This window comes from Microcebus murinus, chromosome 11 (genome assembly GCF_040939455.1).
Source record: "Microcebus murinus isolate Inina chromosome 11, M.murinus_Inina_mat1.0, whole genome shotgun sequence".
Taxonomy (NCBI): Eukaryota; Metazoa; Chordata; class Mammalia; order Primates; family Cheirogaleidae; genus Microcebus; species Microcebus murinus.
In genome coordinates, this window is record NC_134114.1 from 21,723,797 (window position 1) to 21,744,948 (window position 21,152).

The window sequence follows — 21,152 nt, forward strand, 5'->3', positions numbered from 1 at the left end:
GTACCTATTGGGAAGTGTAAGTACCAATTCTTTGGTGCTCTGCAGAAAATATAACCTTTTTGATATAACCTTTGGGGTATGAAGTTTATCCATTCTACATAATCTATCCCTGGATCACACAAGAACAGCTGAGGCTGCAAATATAAAACATTTTATTTCAGCCTGCTTAGAATGGTTTTATTGAAATACCTTTGGCAGCAGCAGTTATGGGATGCTATAAGATGTGGTTTTATTAAACTTGTCCTGTATTTTTTATAAAGTTGAAGTGGTCTATAAATTGCAATTTTGTGTGTGAGGACTGACACTGGAAATATCTCCTTGTCCACTGTACTACAAATATTAGTTCTATATTTCAGTAAATTTTCTATTCTTTTATGAGATTATCATTTACTTAGTTGATCAAAATTCGATCTTTACATTGGCTGGAAGAGCCAAATAAAAGGCCTAACTTTAGCTTAGAGAAATTTAAGTCATATATATATTATATTTAGTCCTCATCTGTCTTCTTTTTTACCTATTCTACTTTCTTTTTTTAATTATTTTTATTTATTTATTTTTAATTTTTTCCAGCATATTGTGGAGGTACAAATGTTAAGGTTATGTATATTGCCCTTGTCCCCTCTCCCCACTCGAGTCAGAGCCTCCAGCGTGTCCATCTCCCAGTTGGTGCACATTGCATTCATTGTGTATGTATATACCCATCCCCTCCCCCCCACCTGCCCAATACCCAATAAATATTATTACTATATGTCCACTTAGGTGTTGATCAGTTAATATCAATTTGCTGGTGAGTACATGTGGTACTTATTTTTCCATTCTTGGGATACTTCACTTAGTAGAATGGATTCCAGCTCTAGCCAGGAAAATACAAGAGGTGCTATATTAGTGTTGTTTCTTATAGCTGAATAGTACTCCATGGTACACATATATCGCATTTGTTAATCCACTCACGTATTGATAGGCACTTCAGTTGTTTCCACATCTTTGCAATTGTGAATTGTGCTGCTATAAACATTCGAGTGCAGGTGTCTTTTTCATAGAGTGGCTTTTGTTCTTTTGGGTAGATACCCATAATGGGATTGCTGGATCAAATGGTAGATCACCTTGTATCGCTTTAAGGTATCTCCATATTGCTTTCCACAGAGGCTGAACTAGTTTGCAGTCCCACAAGCAGTGTAGAAGTTTTCCTATCTCTCCACATCTTTTTATTTGTTTCTCATTTTCTCATTGCATTTTCTTGTATTGCATATATGAAAATCAACTTAAACTATGCTAACTATACTTCATTTACTTATTGTGGTCCAGCATCTTTCTTCCTGCACCTTCCTGCACCTTGAACTGTGTACTTGTAAGCTGAACTTTCTGGATGACATCAACTCAGCTCATTTACTCTCAGGCTTCAGTTTAGCTTTGGCTAATGGGAGGTGCAGCCTGGGGATCAAAGGACTGGAAGATGGTGAAGCTGAGCTATTAATGTCTCCAGTTTTTTGCTCTTTGTGCTGTGATTTGGCAGCAGCTGTATATTTTTCCAAAAGCCATAGGTCTTATTGTGTTATTCCCACCCATATTTCTAGAAGAAGGAAACCCACATCCTCAGAGTGGGACTCTGGTGAGTAGAACCTATTTGCAGATTATTTTGCCTAACTTGTGTAAAGGCCACTTGAAGAAGTGATGCAAGATGCTTATGTCTGTTTCAACCAACCTGGAGTTCAGGCCAGAAAGCACTAGGCATTGCTCAAAAACACTGCAACCTGCAGACTCTTGTAACAAAAGATAACAGTTGAAACATACAATAGACTGCCTATAGTCTGAGAGCAAAAGCTGGGAAGAGTTTCTTTGGGACATTAGGACATTCAATAGCATATGTATATAAGGGGAAATTTAAAAGTCTTTGTTCAAGCCGAGAGCAAGTTAAATATGCTCAGAAATATGCTCAGAAAATATGAGAAGACAAAGACCTATCACCTTGGGTTGATCCTTTTGCTAAACACAAGCCTGGCTAAGGGTTGAAGGAGTGCCCCCCTGCAGACTGGGACAAGAGTTTTCATGGGTTAGTTGGTTGGTTTTAGCTGTTAGCATTCAAGGAAATCTCTGTCAAAACACTGGGTGAACACAACCAAAGGTACAGAGACTTTTGTGACACCCAGTAAGGAATACAGTCTTTATGAAGATAGTTCAGAAAAGATCCTAAACAAATGGACTGTTGTTCATTTAAAACAAACAAGCAAATAAACAACAACAACAAAATAAATTCTGGAGTGAAATAAATCCAATTTCCAGAATTACCTCATTTCAATATTCAAATGCTCATTTTTTTACAACAACAACAAAATCATAAGATATACAAAGTAGCAATTCTGATTGAGCTTATTGGCTTCTTTCTTTTTTTGTATTTCTGGTCAATTTAGTACAAGGTCCATTGATTTTATCTTTTCAAAGAACCAACTTTTTGTTTCATTAATATTCTATATTCTTTTTCTGTTTTTACAATAGATACTGGCATGGATGCCAAGACAAAGGCACACTTATACACTGTTGGTGGGACTACAAAGTCCTACAACCTCTGTGGAAAATAGTATGAAGAGTCCTCAAATAACTAAAAGTAGGCCTACCATTTGATCCATCAATCCCACTAGTGGGTAGTTACCCAAAAGAAAAAAAGTCATTTTATCAAAAAGACATTTGCGCTGGAATGTTTATTGCAGTACAATTCGCAATTGCAAAGATGTGGAATCAACACAAGTGTTGTTTAATTCATGAGTGGATTAATAAAATGGGCTACATATATATGCCATGGAGTACTACTCAGTCATAAAAAAGAATTAATACCTTTTGTAACAGTGTGGTTGGAACTGGAGACCATTTTTCTAAATGAATTGTCTAAATAATGGAAAAACAAACTCCACATTTACTCACAATTAAATTGGAACTAACTGATCAGCCCTCATTTGCACAGATGGAAGTAAAACTCAATCGAAATCAAGCAGGGGGAAAGGACAAGGAGAGGTGGGTGAAATTGGTACAATGGTGATGGGCACACTTACAACTTTTACTCAAGCAAAACAAAAGCAATCCATGTAACCAAAACACTTGTACCCCCATAATATTCTGAAATAAAAAAAATAAAGTAACAATATTTTGTTTTAGAAAGTAAAATCACTATTCAAAGACCAATGTGAAATAATGCTAAAAAGGTTTAATTGTCTTTATTATTATTAAAACAAGAACAAAAATATTTTTTCATGTATTTTCTGCCTATTTTTTTCCTGAACAGTCATATTTGAAAAGTATTATTATAAGTGATTCCAAATCTAATCAAGGAATACTAACTTTCCTTCTTCACTCATGTTTTTGACATTTGTAAAGTTAGTTGAAAGGTTAAACATTGTAATAAAGGTTATAGTAATAGTTTGCTCGGTGCAGTAGATCTGCAAAGAAATTATAAAAATTAGTTTAACGTGATCATGCAAAATATCAACACATAAGTAACTGAAATCTCCATCCATCAACAGACATTTTTGTTCAGTTACTAAAAGTCATATACTCTAATTGCCATGAAATTTATGATGATGGTTCACAACTTATGCAAAAAGTTACTTTATTTTAGAATCAAATAATAGTTTAACATTAATTTGCTATTAAATTTATAGTGACAGATGTGAGCAATAATGTTCCAATAAGGTGGAAGCTATTAATATAGCACTTAAGGGAAATAAGATCCTCACATAAATAGAGCACTTATAAATGCATTAAATGCACTTATATGTGATATAATTTACCAAAAGTAGTGTTCAGCTAAATCACTGAAACAATTTTCAGGTCATAGTGCATATGCAATTATACAAACCAAAGATGTAATGACTCTTCCCTTGGATATTAGTAATAAAGATGGCTAATATATTTGAATCTGTAAAAAAATTGTATTATAACTTCATTTTAAACTTTGATTTATATGGAAACAATTCAAACATACAAATACTTATTAAACTTTTCAATCCAGTGTTAATTGGTTATTTAGCCCACAAATCACTTACTGTAACAGGGGCAAAAATCCGATTCTTTTAAACGGTGATTGGAAGTAATTTAGTAAAATTAAAAATAACAAAAGGAAAGTATTACTTCTTTAGTTCAGATCATCATAGCTAAAACTGAATTGTATGTTACTATAAGAGCAATTTAGTGACAATTCATTTGGATGTGTCTGTAACTGAAGATCACAAATGCACAAAATAAACATGATGATTGCAATATAAGCAAATGCTAAAGTCACACAAATTAATCAAAGACACATACATCCCTGCTGTTTTGTTAAAGCCTTCTTGATAAAAATCAGGGAGAGATTGTATATGAACTTACCGATTAGTAATAATACAATCTGGGAAAAATGTTTCATAATCAAATCCCACAAAAGATCACATTGATTATTATATTGATAGTATTATGCTAATTAGACATAGAATATATAGACTATGAAGTAGTGAACATCCTAAATGTCTTAGTATGCAACTGTGTGATGAAGGGTGAGAGATGGTACATAAATTCCAGAGAAGTGTCAAATTTCAAGGAATAAGTGGTTAAAGATATGGGAGACTATCTTTCCTAAAGGGAGCAAGATATGGTGGTCTATTTTGTTTGACCAATGAAAACAAGGCACAATATTTAGTGGGTACATTTAGATTAGGAAACAACATATATCATATAGAGTCACATTTTTCAGTCCATGTATTTGGTAATCCATGAAGCTGACAGTTTTGAGTAGGACCTTGAACAACATGTAGTACTGATCATCATAACCTATGTGGTTTTTGATTCACTGAATCATGAAATTGGTCATGCAGAGCAGCATTCTATTATAAATTTAAGATGGTATAACAGAGACTGGAATGAAAAAGTCAAGGAGTTAAAAGTAAACATCATTAGCAAGTGGCTCATAATTCAATGAACTATTAATTTACTGACCTTGTGTCCACTTCCTGAGGTCTGCAGTTAACAAAGGAGGAAGAAATGCAGCCAAGGGTAACACGTGAATCTCCATGGTATGCAAGAACCTGCTGGAAGCTGGTACTGAAAAATAATAGCATTGAAAAATTGATAACAATAATATTTGGGTAAAATTATATGTAGATGGACTTCCTAGAATAGGCACTGAATGGGATTTTATTTTGATTACAAGTGAATGCAAATTGTTAGCATCCAAGGCAGTAGATGTTCTCAGTAATTAGATGACCAAAGTGGCCTATCCTATGGGTGGAAGTTTAACCTCTTTCCCTGGCCATTCTACAAATGGCTTAAAGGTGCCATTGAACAAAGTAGCCATCAAGGCAAGAAAAGAGTGTACGCATATCTCAAAAAGATGGGACTCCTCTAAGCAAAACTGATCTGGTCAAACCCTCTGCTGAGTCCCCAAAACTGCAACATTCCAGGGCCAATATTAAGCCACCGATATAATATTATGTTCTGGGGTTATCAGTCAATTAGTGTTGTCAGGTTGCTTTTATTAGGACCCTCCCATGGTGGAGAAGGACAGTTCATTTTCTGCACTCTGATGGACATATATGCAGTGCTTCTGCCAGCATCACCATCAATGAGTTTCCTCTGAATCCCTTCTCCTTTTCCATGACATCCTATATAAAATATCAGATATTTTGGACATATTTATGTCCAAAAATTTAATAGACATATTTTTCATCAAAATATAACAATAGATCTCCCATAAAATTCATTAGCTATTCTGAAGTAGCCAGTTGCATTGATGGTTGGAAAGCTTACCAAGAGCTCATTTATGGCATCATCTGGAAAACAATATGCTGTGAAACCAAGGTCCAGTCCTATAGGCGGCAACATATGCTCTAAATCCTAGGGTAATATACTGTGCAGTTTTCTCACAGCCCAGATACACACTTTTGGAAACCAAGATAGTGAGACCATTACAAACCCCACAGGATGAAATTTTTGCTGGTCCCCACAACCTTGGGCCCCATTGATTTTGAGACTTTAGGTCCCAGTGGAGAAATGTTTCCATAGAAGTGATGGCCATAGTTTTGGTGAATTGGAATATAAGTCATTTGGTCATTTTAAAATATTAATATCATGAATCAGCAGGCAAAGGAGTTTATTTTATTAGAGGATGTGACCGATATGGATTATCAGAGGGAAACTGAGTTGCTGCTGCATAATTTAAGTAAGGATAATTAAATCTTAGGAGACTGGCTGAACATTTTTTGTCTAATAATTCTGATCAATAGAAAATTGTGCAAATACAACAAAAACAAGGCTACTAAACAATCACACCCTGCAATAATGAATGTTGGCTTGCTTCTCCAGGAACAGAACAAAGCACCTGTTCAGTTACTGCTAGAGTGCAAATACAACAGGGACTGGGTGGATAAAACAGGCAGCTACCTATATATACCTGTACTATTTTCTCATACATATCTATTATAAAGTTTAATTTATAAATTAGGCATATTATGAGATTAACAATAATAAGTAATAATAAAATAGAACAATATAATATGCTTTAATAAAAATTATGTGAATGTTACTTCTGTATGTGCATATGTGTTAATCGATTAGTACCAATTTAATGATGAGTACATGTGGTGTTTGTTTTCCCATTCTTGTGATACTTCACTTAGAAGAATGGGCTCCAGATCCATCCAGGACAATATAAAAGGTAGTTCACCACTTTTTTATGGCTAAGTTGTACTCCATAGTAAATATATATATATATATATATATATATATATATATGCCACATTTTATTAATCCACTCATATATTGATGGGGACCTGGGTCGTTTCCACATCTTTGCAATTGTGAATTGTGCTGCTATAAACATTCAACTACAGATGTCTTTATTATAAAATGTCTTTTTTTCCTTTGGGTAAATAGCCAGCAGTGCGTTTGTTGGATCAAATAGTAGTTCTAGTTTTAGTTCTCTGGGGTATCTCCATCTTACTTTCCATAGAGAGTTTGCAGTTCCATCAGCAGTTTGTGAGTGTTTCCATCTCTCTGTATCCATGCCAACATTTATTGTTTGGAGACTTTTTGATATAAGCCATTCTCACTGGCGTTAAGTGATATCTCATTGTGGTTTTGATTTGTATTTCCCTGATGGTTAGAGATGTGGATGAATGTTACTTTCATGTTTGCTAGGTGGGAGGGAGAGGAGAGGATGGTTAAATTCACACCTAACAGGTGCAGTGCGTGTTGTATGGGTGGTGGGCCCATGCTTGTAGCTGTGACTCTGGTGGTGCAAAGGCAATTTATGCAACCAAAGCATTTGTATCCCCATAATATTCTGAAATAATAAAAAAAAATACCCACACATCATTTTTCTTTAGTTTTTAATTTACTCATGGCTTGACTAGAGACATCTAAAAACTATCACATGTCTCAAATATAATATGTCTCTTTTTTAAAGGCCAGTAAAGATGAAGTTATTTACCTCACAAAATTATGTGAATGTGGTCTTTCTCAAAATTTAATTATACTGTAGATCTTAGCAAGCTCAAGTACTCCATTTCCTTTCCTTATCAAGTTGAGAACTTGTAACTTTTTATTTAAAGGAAGCACTTTACAGCTTCTCTTTGACATATCAAAATTGCCAGCATCACTACTCTTGCACTCTTGGGCCATTATTAAATAAAACAAGGGCGACTTAAACACAAGCACTGCAATACCACCAGAGTCAATCTGATAAGTGAGCTGGCTATTAGATGACTGACCAACTGGCAGGTAGTAGACGATGTGCAGACACTGGACAAAGGGATGATTCACTACCCATGAGGGACAGAGCAGGGCAGTGTGAGATTTCATCACACTACTCAGAATGGCATGTGATTTAAAACACACCAATTTTTTTATTTCTGAAAATTTCCATTGACTATTTCTGGACTATGGTTGACCATAGGTAACTGAAATTGTGGAAAGTATAACAAAGATAAGGAGGAATATTGTACTGTTGTTTCTCTGTGCATTTTCAATTCACATTATTTTAAAAGTAATTATTATAAATTTATTCCAATTTTGTGATTGCTTTGGTAAAACACCTTAGTAAAATTGAAAATAGCAATCAAAAGTACATTATTTTGTATTGGTTAGTGGAACAGCCAAAAGAATCAACAATCTATTCCTGAAGGTCCTTCTACATACAGGTACTCATGCTTTAAACCTTAAACAAAGTTTCAGTATACAAAGATTTGGATGATATTGTGATTAAGGGTTTAAAAAGTGTGGAAGCTATATTAATATTTGAACACCTGTGTTCCAATGGGCTATGGAAAGAAAATAGGGGACTTTAATACAGACAGATAAATCTCCTAATTTTAGTCATTGAATAATTACAGCTAATCAATTAATCAATCATACCAGAGACACCTTTGGAAAGATACACTTAAATTATCCCTTTTTAAAATTTTGTATAGAGAGCTTCATTTTTTATAATATTAAAGTGAATCATTAACTATATAAACTCTGAATTATATTTACTCACATTGTCGCGCCCGCCTCACCAGCAAGGAAGACGCGGCAACTGGAGTTCTTCTGACAGCGCTTTAATGGGGATTGCTTAGCTAGTTACATGCGGAAGACCGAGAAGTTCTTGGCAGCTGCTTATATAGACAGTAAGTACACGGGGCATAACCTGATTGGTCGACAAGTTCAGGAGAGGAGGCAAGGCTTTGCAAATGCGCTGAACATCTGTTTGTCAGACGCACAGTAGGGTGTGACCAGGAAGCGGGTGCCAATCTAGGAATGGCGTTGCCACCGCGCCCCACACACATCCCAAAAATAATAAGTAAAATGAAATAGTTAAAATTACTTTCAATTATTTGATTTTCTAAAATTTTCATTAAAAATATGTCTTAATTTTAATTTTTACAACTAAGTTTGACATATTGTCATTTGACTTTTTTAATATACCAATTTATTGAGAATTTTAATGTTTATCATCTTTTCTATCTCATTGCTTTAGTGCATTTGTTAAGAATATTAGATAAAATAACTTGTGAATTTGCTAATATAAACCAAAATAATCATCAATAAACCTTACATACTAAATTCAAGATTTCAATTGTAACCTAAAATTAAGAGCTTCCTAAAAACTTTTAGAGTATTTTGTTTTATTGCCATGTATAACATAATTGTTATTAAAATGTCAAACCATTTATGTCTTATATAAAAATGACATCTTATCTACAATATATCATCTATGTATTATGAGGACAGAACATTCTAAAAATGCCTTGAGAAAATATAAAAGCAGAAGTGTAAAAATAATTGGAGTGTATTTTATTGACCAGAAATATTACCAGTAATTCTGGATTTCTAAATAAGAATAGTCAGCATTAATTAAAATGACTATTTTCTTCAAACTTTTAACACTCAAAGATAGGAAACAGTAAAACTTTATTAGATAAAGTCAGTTTCTGAAGCCAAACTGCCTTAATTCAGATACTATCTCTGCCAATTATTACTTGTGTGGGCTTAGGTAAAGTATGATCCTATTTGCATCTCCATTACCCATTGATAAAATTAGTATATTAAATGTTTCTGCATATAGGATTTTTGCAATTAGGTGCTGACTTGGACAGTGCCAGAAATGCACTAAACAACCCAGAAATGTTTCTTTTTTTTCATTTTTTAATTTCAGAATATTATAGAGATACAAACATTTCAGTTACATATATCGCTTTTGTACCACCTAAGTCAGAGATATAACCGTGCTCATTCCCGAGGCAGTGCACACCATACCCACTAGGTATGAATATACCCATCCCTCCTCACCTCTCCACCTGCCTGACACGCAATGAATGTTATTTCCATGTGTACCTAAGTTTTTTAACATGATATTTAACATCAAAAACCATTCAAATATCTAGAAAATGTATCTAGCTGATTGGTAATTGGAAAACAATTGACAACTTAATAAGTCAATAATATATGTTGTGAAACAGAATATAGAAAAATATGATTATGAATTCTTATTTTAATCATAACAAAAACATAGCTTTAAGTAATATTTTTTAATTATATAAGTAGCTGTAGTTCTATTTTTCTAAACATCAACAGGGTATATATGTGTATTCTATCTCCTACATTACAAAAAATTTAAGGAGAAAAATAAAGAATGGAAAACAATATTAATTTTCCCATTGATCAATAAGGAGGGTAAAAAGAGTCAATAACTTGTGATATAACTTGATTGGCTTATTCAGTGTCTTTTTATTTCAAGAAAGATGCTTCAAGATGAAAAAAAATACATTCTGGATACAGAATACTATCCTATAACAAGTATTTTAAAGAATTGTAGATGCAGTTTGAAAAAATAGGGCTTTATCAATTTTTTGTTGCCATGTGTAGAAGATTTAGATCTGAGAATTCACCTTTTCATGAACATTTATTTATGGATAGCTATTAGAAATATGCAATGACTAATTTAATATAAACATTATTTTTAGAAATTAATAGAAATCAGTTTTATAATATTATTGAAACAATAAAATTTGTATATCTTAATTTATATGAAGCTAAATCCTGGAAATTAGAACTTATCATGTAAAAAGTAAGCAAATATCTCTTAGGAAGCTTTGAGAAACCTTTGTTTTCTGTAATAAAAGTGGTTAACAAAGATTTTTTCCTGCTCCCACCAAGGCACTGTGACTAGCATGGCTTGACAACCATCTTGTTAGGTGAGAAATTATATGCACAGGAATAGGCATGTTTACTCACACTTAGCACTGTGATTTTAATATTTCTTAATTGAACCTTATTATAGTCCTTATTTGTTAAGTAAGCTATGCATTTAAAACCATATAAGCAATATTTTATTGAGACTCTCTAGGGTTTTTTTTTTTTTTAGCACAATGTTGCTTGTTTTGTCTTTTCAGTTATATCACCAGAAACAATTCAAAGCTGATTTATGTGTGCATACTCTTGTTTTATACTTTTAATGTGTCTGTTTCAAAATTCAGGTGTTGAAACTTAATTGCCACTGTGATTGCATTAAGAGATGGGACATTTAAAAGATAATCAGGTCAGGAGAGCTCCTCCTTCAACCATGGGATTAAGGTTCTTATTAAAGAACTTTCACTCTATATTCTGCTTGCTCACCCTTTTGCCTTCTGTTTTGTGAGGAAGGGAAAGTTTCTGCCCTCCAAAGAATGCAGCAGTAAGTTGTCAACTGGGAAGCAGAGAGCAGCCCTCACCAGACAGCGACACTGCCAGCACCTTGCACTTGAACTTCCCAGTCTTCAGAACTGTGAGAAAAATATTCTGTTATTTATAAATTATTTGGTCTCAGATATTTTGTTATAGCAGCACAAACAAGACACCTTGGGACAAAATGCTTTGTAATCTCTCTGTGATGGTAGTTATTGTATGCTCTGCTTTCTATAGATGACTGTATGCAATGCTAATATTTTTCATTGAAGCTTTTATATGGAAAATGTAAAGTACTAATCCTGTTTATATAGGAAAAATGAAGATATAATAAAAAAATGTAAGAAGATAGACACTGAACGATAGGCTGTTACTCTCCTTAGACTAAACATTGTGTGGATTTCCATGCAATGGGGATTTATCTCCATTGTTTTCTCTTTTAGAGAGGAAATCAAGGCTAAAAGCTATAAAACAAAAGCCCAGAAGTCTCACTAAAGAGCACCAAGGTAGTGAGTAAATCCTTTTCTTTGTTCAGTAGCAAGATAAAAGCAGAAATTAGGTTATAACTATAAATAAACAAGTGAAAATATACGTCATAATCTAATATGTTTTGTGGACCAACCTTATAATCAAATATGTTTTGTGGATCCTTATATGTCAAACGAACAAGAATGACTTTAACAGTACCTTTTGGTTTTCCATTTCTATGAATCATAGAAAGTTGAGTACATTGTGTGGTAGATTAGTTTTGTGCAGTAATAATATGTAGGTAATTTAATATCAAACCTATTTAGTAGTAACATTTAATTTTAAGACCAATAACTACAGTGTTATTTATGTAAGTTTAATATGCAAAATGGTAATTTGTGTTTTGAATTATCACCTAGGAAAATTAAGCTACAATTTAATGGTTTTCACTGACATTTAATTCCACAATAACTGATTACAGTATTATATTTCCATTATATATTTGAGCCTATTTTAACTTTATAGTGTTATAAATAATTTATCTTTCTTTCTCACTGGTTCTATTGCTATATAAATATTCTATAGCATGCATGCATTTCATCTATACTTTTATGTTAACATAATTTATCTCATTTTACATATTAATCACCTTATAATGTCTATAAAAATTCAACTAAAGTATTAATTTAACTTTATTGGGAAAATTTGCCTGAATTATTTTCTCTTTAATTTGTAGAATAGAAAAACTTAATGTATTTATGTTATGCAGAGATTGATATCTGGAAAATTCATGCTTATGAAAACTTAACAAATAAGAAAGAAATTCCTGAAAATTATTATGACATTACTTGAATTACATCTTGATTTGAACTGGAATTTGGAAAATAATGTTATTTTGACATTTTAATAATTTGATATTGAATTTTATTAAACTCTGGTCTTATTTTAATTATATATGTACAGTTTATACACTTACTGAAGAACAACTCCCTCCTGTTTTGAAACAATCTGCACTTTAGAATTTCTAGGAAATTTCCATGGAAACATATTTACTTCAGTTTTATATTAAGAATACAATTTAAAAGGTTAATTTCTAATATGGCTACTTCTAAATCAATTCAGCAATTATTGTATTACCCGACAACATCATAATAACTTATGTCAAACATTTTGCTTTGTCTTTAAAAACTGTAGCTTAAAATATGAAAACTGTTTTGAAATATTTTGATGGAAATATATTTAAATATTTTCAACTGAGTCACTTTTGTCTTATATTCTTCTTTGTTACAGTAGTAAACATTGCTCTATTTTTATATCTATCAAAGAATGTCCTGATTTTGTTTCTTTGTATGATTTAGATATATAATTCAGAATGAAAAGTTTATTTTTCAGTTGTATCCAAAATATTTATTTAATAAAAAATGATGTGATAGTTAATATATACTTAATATAGATTTACTTTGAGAAAACTGAAACAACAAACTTTATATACTTATAAAATACATATTAATAAATATAAAGTTATAAATTCATGACTAATAAAATTAATGATGAAATTAAAAGCATATGTATGGACAACTCAATATTATAAAACAAGAAAAATGTTATAGTTGTCAAAAAAAATTTTTTTAAAGAAATTAGATATCTCATGTTCTCTTAAGCAAATGCACTAAAACTCATCAAATATATGCAAATAAAAATCTATAACCCCTTTAAAAAAGTCAATATATAATTGGCTCAAGTTTAAAATTGAAAACTAGAGGAATCTTTAATATGTTAGAACTAAACATTAAAAATAATTGATCTCATGGAGATGATGACTGAAATGATGGTTACTAGAGGCTGAAAAGGGTTGTGAGGAGGGGAAGATAAAGGGGGGATGGTTGATGGGTGCAAAAATGTAGTTAGATATTTAGATAGAATGAAACATATTTGCTAGCACAATAAACTTACTGTAATCCATAATAAGTTAGGGAATACTTTGAATAAATAAAAGAGCAGAACTGAAATGCTTGTAACATAAAGAAATATTAAATTCCTGAGGTGATGGCTACCCCAAATACCCTGATTTGATAATTCACATTGTGTGATTGTATCAAAACACCACATGTACCCTATAAATATATGCAACTATTATGTACCCATAATAATTGAACATAATAATTTTAAAAATGACAAACATGTTTTATAGTAGTAATTTATAGAATGGGTGCTATTGTAAAAGTGGAAAACAACTGATAAAATATTGTCATTTTTTAATAATGAGGGAGAAAATATATCTGCTAATGATTAATTTTGGAAAAGGAATATAGAATATGGTAATGATGACCTAGATATATAGGCTAATTGATTAACATATATTGTGGCTGATAAACCTAAATAAAATAAGAGGAATAGAATATTAATATCATGCATTTACAGAAGACAATAATGATATATATATAATTTTAGAGAACTACACATGATGGCACTAAAAATATTTACTAATTTTTATTTTTAGCTAGATAAAGCCTATCCTTACAGAGTCTCTAAAGTATGTCCTCATAGTCCTTGAACCAACAGGATAAAAAGGTCAAAGCAATCTATCTTCATATTATCAATGAGAAAATTTTATTCCAGAATGTCAGAGCATAAAGGTTACTTTGATAAAAACAAAACAGATAAAAAAGTAATAATAACAATAACAATACAAACAGGATCTCTCAAATTATACAGTATATAAATTTCAGAAAGTTAAGCTTAAAAGATACTATCTTACTACTTGTACTCAAAGACTAGGGGCCTGTAATAATTGAAGAAATATATATATATATATATATATATATATATATATATATATATTCTTCAGTGAAGCTCTGAAACAAAATGTTATTTGGATGGTCCTTTTTAACAATCTCTGAAAAATACTGCAAATGTTGGAAATACTGAGAGGTTGAGTTTATCAATATAGAAGACCATTTTAATAATTTCATGAAACAAAAGCAAAACATATATAAGTTACATATTATATGATATAATATAACTATATGATATAGTTAACTTAAATCATATAATCCAAACTTAAATCATATAATCATATAATTAGGGTTGAAACACAATAATACTGTTGACAATGCATTCTGAGATTTAGAGTACATTTTGTGCTTCATCTTTTAATAGTTCCAGAGAACTAGGCAGTAAGTAGAGCATTAAATAAAATCTGCCTAGAACTGGCTACTGGACTAAAAGGTATACTCTAAAATAGTGAAAATATTGCACATAAAAGTTTATTGGCTATGGCCAAAAATGTTTGCTACGAAAAACATCTTTATAATGTAAATTATTCCATTATTTATTCTGTTACTGTTAACAATAAATGCCTGTAAGTTAAAAACCAACAAGTAAACAAATAAGAATACTATTTTTAAAAATATTTGCTATGGGAAGCCTAATTTATGATTAGAAAAACAAAGTATCAAAGAAAAGTTAAACAATCTAGCAAAATTTTTAAAAAATAATAATGCTTACAAATTCAAAATTATAGTTTCGTTGGCAAAACATATATAAAGTAATTAAATCCACTGAATTTTTTTTATGGGACAAGTCTTATACTCTGTGATGTCTAAAATAGTCTTATCACTGGATCACTAAAATAGCAATATAATTTTTCTTAATAAAACAGGGACATGTAAAAAACATTTCTTTTTTTAAAAAATGAATAGCTAAAAATCTATAGTAATTATAGTGAAGTCTATCTGGTAAAACTATATATGGATAAATTTGGAATCAAAAGAGGAACAGGAAAATTTCAAGTAAGTTTGGATTCTTGTGAACAATAAGCTAAAGTGTCCTGAGAGATTCATTCATTAATACTATATTTATAATGAGTGCATAGCTAAGGACTAATTCCATTAGGCTCAAAATGTAAGTTAAACACTTTAAAAAAAAAAGCTTACATGTAGAAATTTAAGTGCAGACCTGGAAAAAGGAAGGTTGTGAAGAAATAATGAAAAGCATTTAGTTTTGCAGATGCTGCCTAGAATCTACAAATCAGGTATACCATTAAATCATTAAGGAAAACTACTTGTAAGCCACAGCCTGTTTTTTAAGTCATTTGAACACTTAGGTGTATTGAAGTCATCTATTTTATTAAGGTTATAAATGTTGGAAATTTACTGGAGACATAAGTAAAAGAAAGAAAAAACAAAAACACATTAATAAAGGTTTTTAAAAAAATATAATCATATATTTGTGTGAACATTAAAAATATATGAATTACATAAAACACTTCCAATCTAGAGTTGAGTTAATCAAAAGAATGCCTAACAGCTTTTTTTTTTTTTTTTAACCAGGACAGACGAGCTTCATTAAACTTCTGCTCCAGAGAAATACAAAACCTCCAAACAGAAAACAAAACAAAACAATGGACTTAAACATAATTCTAGAACAAATGGGCCTAACAGACATTTATAGAACATTCTACCCCAAAACCACTGAATATATGTTCTTCTCATGAGTTCATGGGACATTTTCTGAGATTGATTACATTCTAGGCCACAAAACATGTCTCAACAAATTTAAAAAATATATAAATTATACCATGCATCTTTCTAGACCACAGTGGAATAAAATTAGAAATCAACTCTACTAGAAACACTCATCTCTACACAACGTCATGGAAAATAAACAACTTACTGTTGAATGATAGATCAAGGAGAAAATTAAGATAGATATCAAAAGAGTTTTTAAACTAAATGATAAGGTGACATATGTTATCAAAATTTGTGGGACACAGATAAAGCAATCCTCAGGGGAAAATTTATATCTATCAATGCCTACATCCAAAAGACAGAAAGATCACAAATCAACAGTCTAATGAATCATCTCAAAGAACTGGAAAAGGATGAGAAAACCAACCTCAAACCCAGCAGAAGAAAAGAAATAACAAAGATCAGAGCATAACTAAATGAAATTGATAATAAAAAAATACAGAAGATGAATAAAACAAAAAGTTGGTTCTTTAAAAAATAAATGAACTTAACATGTTTCTTGCTAGATTAATGAGAAGCAGAAAAGAAAGGACTCTAATAAGCTCAATCAGGGATGAAAAAGAGAAATTACAAATTGTACCATGAAAATATAAAATATCATCTTTGAATGCTATTAAAATCTCTATGCACATAAACTTGAAAATGTGGAGGAACTGGACAAATTCTTAGAAACACAAAGCCTGCCTAGGCTCAATCAGGAAGAAATAGAATTCTTGAACAGACCGATATCAATTACCAAAATTGAAGTAGTACTAAATTGAGAATGTAAGTTAAGAAAAATTATTTTTATGAGCATTGGGCAGTAAGAAATGCAAGTCAGTATTCTTGAAAGAATAGACACAAATTGAGTCAGCCAAATATTCACTCCTACTTTTCCAAGAGATGTTTACTGGCCTGTAGTGTAGGGGTATAAAGAACAAATAGAAACAGTCAGCCTCTCTATTCAAAGGAGGCAAAGATCAAATTCCAAGACAACCAATGTGGTTTAAGATTAGGATTTTGGGTACCAGAGAAGTCAAGGAAAGGGAAATCTAGAAAATCATGTAAAAATTTTCTTTTCACAGTTAGATATTATTATTAATTACCTTTCGGACTGTATGTACACATAGTAAGACTTGAAAAGGCAGGTAGAGGGCAGTTGCTAGGAGGCATGCAGTGGAGTGGAGATTGCAGTGATTGCACAGTGTATAGGATAGAGCAGAGTTCAGGCCCAGCCAGAGCAGACATTCCTCAAGCACTCTAGACACTCATTTGAGAGTGAAGCAGGGTCACATCCTATAAGTAAAAGCTATTTCCTATGAGTGATCAAAAAAGCAAATAAATAAGTAAATACCAAACCAATCATATAAAACAATTTTTCACATTTTCCACAAAAAATTACAAGGCATTGGCGAGATTAATGAAAATTGGCAGTAATTAAACTACTTGCCAGGAAAAAAGAAACCAAAACTCTTTATAAAGAAGCATCTATAGCATTTTCAACAATCTTGAATAGTAATTTATAATATATGTGTGTGTGTGTGTGTGTGTGTGTGTGTGCAGAAAATAAAACAGAGAGATAAAGTAAGTAACATAAACAGACCCCAAATGATCTTGACATTAGAGTGAGCCAAAAATAATTTAAAAGAGAGAAAAATGAAACAAAATGCATGATAAGATAGAGTTTATCAAAAAAGAACTATAATAAATATGTTAAAACAAATGAATATATAATTGGTGGCTATAACAACAAATTTAGTAAAAAATATAAAAATAGTAAATATAAATAGTAAAATAAATGTTCTAAGAAATTAATGACTAGTCAAAGAGAATATGCAAAATAAAGGAAAAGGGGATAGGAAATACAGAATAAATTGAAAAATATGAAATGTAGCGAAAGAAGAGAAAGAACAGAAAGAAGAGAAAGAAAAAAGGAAAGGTAAAGAAAGGAAGGAAAAGAAAAAAAAATAAAGAAATGAAAAATCTAATTTACTTGTAATATTATTTCCAGAGGAAAAGAAGAGAATGAGACAGAGGCAACATTTGGAGAAACAATGGTCTAGAGAATTCCGTACTTGATTTTTAAAAAATCAGTATATTCAAAAGCTCAACATATTCCAAAAACAATCACACTTAGAGACAATATGAATATTATAAAATTGTTGAAAATCAAAGATAATGAGAAAATCTTAATAGCCCCTAGAGAAAAAAAGCAAGAAACATTGACTTTCAACAGAAACTATGGAATACAGAAGAAAAGATGATATCTTTACAATCATGAGTGAGGGAGGGGCAGAATTCTATATTAAGAAAATATATCTTCAAAAATTAAAGTAAGGATATGCTCAGGCTAAAAAAGGAGAGATAATTTTTAAACAGCATTCTTCCATTATAAGAAATATTAAAACATGTTTTTAAAGTTGAAGAAAAAATGATCCAATATGTAAGAATGGAGATGCAAAAGAAATATAAAAATATAAAATATAAAAATATAAAAATCTATCAGCTGTTTGGCTACTAAACAACAGCAATGTCTTGTGGGGTTTATACTATGTTTAAAAGTAAAATATGACAACAATAGCAACAAATACTGATGAACAAATAGAAATAGTTTGTTGCATTTTTAAAATATGAGAATAAATTTAAAGCATATAAGTTAGTTACATATGCATTTGATAATTTACAGGGTATTTGTGAAATACAGTGATATTAAAATGTATGACATATATTAAGAGAGAAAATTCAATATTTAAAAAATGCCTATTAGAAGAAAGTGAGGCTGAATATCAATGATCTCAACTTCTAACTCAGAAATCTAGATATAAATAGTTCAAATCTAAAAAAAATAAATGTAGAAAGGAAAAAATTTAAAAAATGAGAAAGCATTGAAATAGGAAACAAATCTTCAATAAATAATATCAGTAAAGCAAAATTTTGCAGCTATAAAATGATGAATATGATAAAACCTCTCCAAGATTGATCAAAAAAGAGAGAACACAAATTATCAGTATCATGTATAAAATAGAAGATATCTGTATAGATTTTACTGGTAATGAAAGAACAAGGAATATTATTAATAAATTATTGCTGACAAATTAGAAAATCTAGATAAATTTTTAAATTATTTGAAAATCAAAATTTACCAAAATATGTATAAGTAAAAATAAAATATTCTATAATGTTAATTTTAATTTTAATTACTTTCCTCAAAGAAAGTTCCAGTACTGTGTAAATACAAGGGTAGCAAACTCTATCATTTTCACTAGTTAAAATATCTATATTTCATGATTAGTCTTACCAAATATATTTAATGAACATAGAATTTTAAATTGGCTCTTATTTTACTTAAACAAATTGAAGATACTGAACTTTTTTGTGGCTTGCATTGTTGCTGTAGAAAAATCTGCTTTCAGTGACTGTTTCTCCTATGAAGCTAATCTAAGTTTAGTTTTGGTTTTCCCTGTTACTGTTAGGATCATTCTCTTGTGCTCACTTTGACAACACATGCACTAAAATTGGAGCCATCCAGGGAAGATTAGCATGACTCCTGCACAAAGATGACACACAAATTTGTGAAGATTGCTCCTTTATTTTCCTTAAATTTTCAGTAATTTCTTGACGATGCATATTTTCTTTGCATTTGTTTCATTTTCAAAACATTTGTCCATTTTTAGAGTTTCCAGTATTGTGCCAAAATGTTATAGCTTGGGTTGCATCTCACTCTACATAAAAGCATGGCTGTTTTATAGTACGTGTCTGATAATTATAATAGTTAAAATTCCTGTTGAGTTTTTCTATTGTCTATTGTTTTTGTGGTTTCCTATTCATGTTTTAATGTAGTTTAATGATCCTCATTATCTTTGGTTGGTTGCTGGACATTATGGTTTAAAGTTATTTTTAGAAAAAAAATATGAACTATAGGTTCTTTTTATCTTCCCTACATGCATGATTTTATTTGGTCAAGTACCTTGTTTCACTAACAATAGAAAATCACCTTAATCTAAATTCATGACTTGAGATTTGAAAAGGACATCTGTTTTACTGATGGTGGTTATGTGTAGAGGTTTGTGGTACTAATACAGTAAATGGATGGGCTTCCTCCTCTGCAGATCCTGAACTCCAACTTTTGTTCTTCATTCTTTTGGCTTCTCACCTTCCCTCTTTCATACTGTGAAATACTCCTAAAGTCAACCAGACTGATGTCTCTGCATTTTTATCTTTTTAGCATCATGGTCTGGTAATTTCAAAATTCTTCAATTGCGATATTTCTAAAATTGCTTTCTTTAATTTTGCAGAATTATTTTCACTGATTTTCTTATCTTTCAATTGCTCCTAAATGTAAATCTACTTTGTGTTCTACTAGAGCTAAAAATCTTTAATGATTTTACAGCAAACAGGACAAATATACTATGTTGAACAATAAAAAATGTTTAATTTCTTCAGGGAAAGTTCTGGATCATAATGCCTGACTTTAGATCCAGGCTCTACCTCTTATTCTCTTTTCTTATACCATATGCTATCCTCTCTCCCCTTCAGTTTTATAACATATAAAATTATAGTAACTAATTTAGACATTTGTTAGACGACCATCACTTTTACAAAAGTTAACACTTAAGAACTATGGTTGATGTATAATAAGTACTCAGATTTTATTATTACTATTACACTTTGTTTTCTATATCCTACTACATATTACAAAATTAAATGTAGATATTACTTCTTGTAAAAATATTTATTGCCAAAGCAAAATTATTTTCTGTGTGCTTTTCTACACTGTGTGACTTAAAGAAAGGTTAATTTATTTTTATATTATTTATATTGTTTATGGTAAAGTCAACTTGTATACCTATGGATTATAAGTCAAAGTCAAGTAAAAGTTTAAGGTAAAATTCACACAATATTCTAGCCTGCCATAAGCCTCTTTGGGGTACTCAGTGATTGCACTGAGTGTATAATTTAGCTCAGCTCTTACACTCAGATGCACAGCTAGACATTCAATTTTCTGTCTGAGCA

The 21,152-nt window shown here is 31.0% G+C and overlaps 1 non-coding gene across 1 annotated transcript; it reads left to right on the plus strand.

Moving 5' to 3' along the window:
- Window positions 1-19,624: 19,624 nt before the first annotated feature.
- Window positions 19,625-19,731, plus strand: LOC142874171 (U6 spliceosomal RNA). Its single transcript, XR_012921992.1, has one exon. It is a non-coding gene; the product is annotated as a U6 spliceosomal RNA (small nuclear RNA).
- The last annotated feature ends 1,421 nt before the right edge of the window (window positions 19,732-21,152 follow it).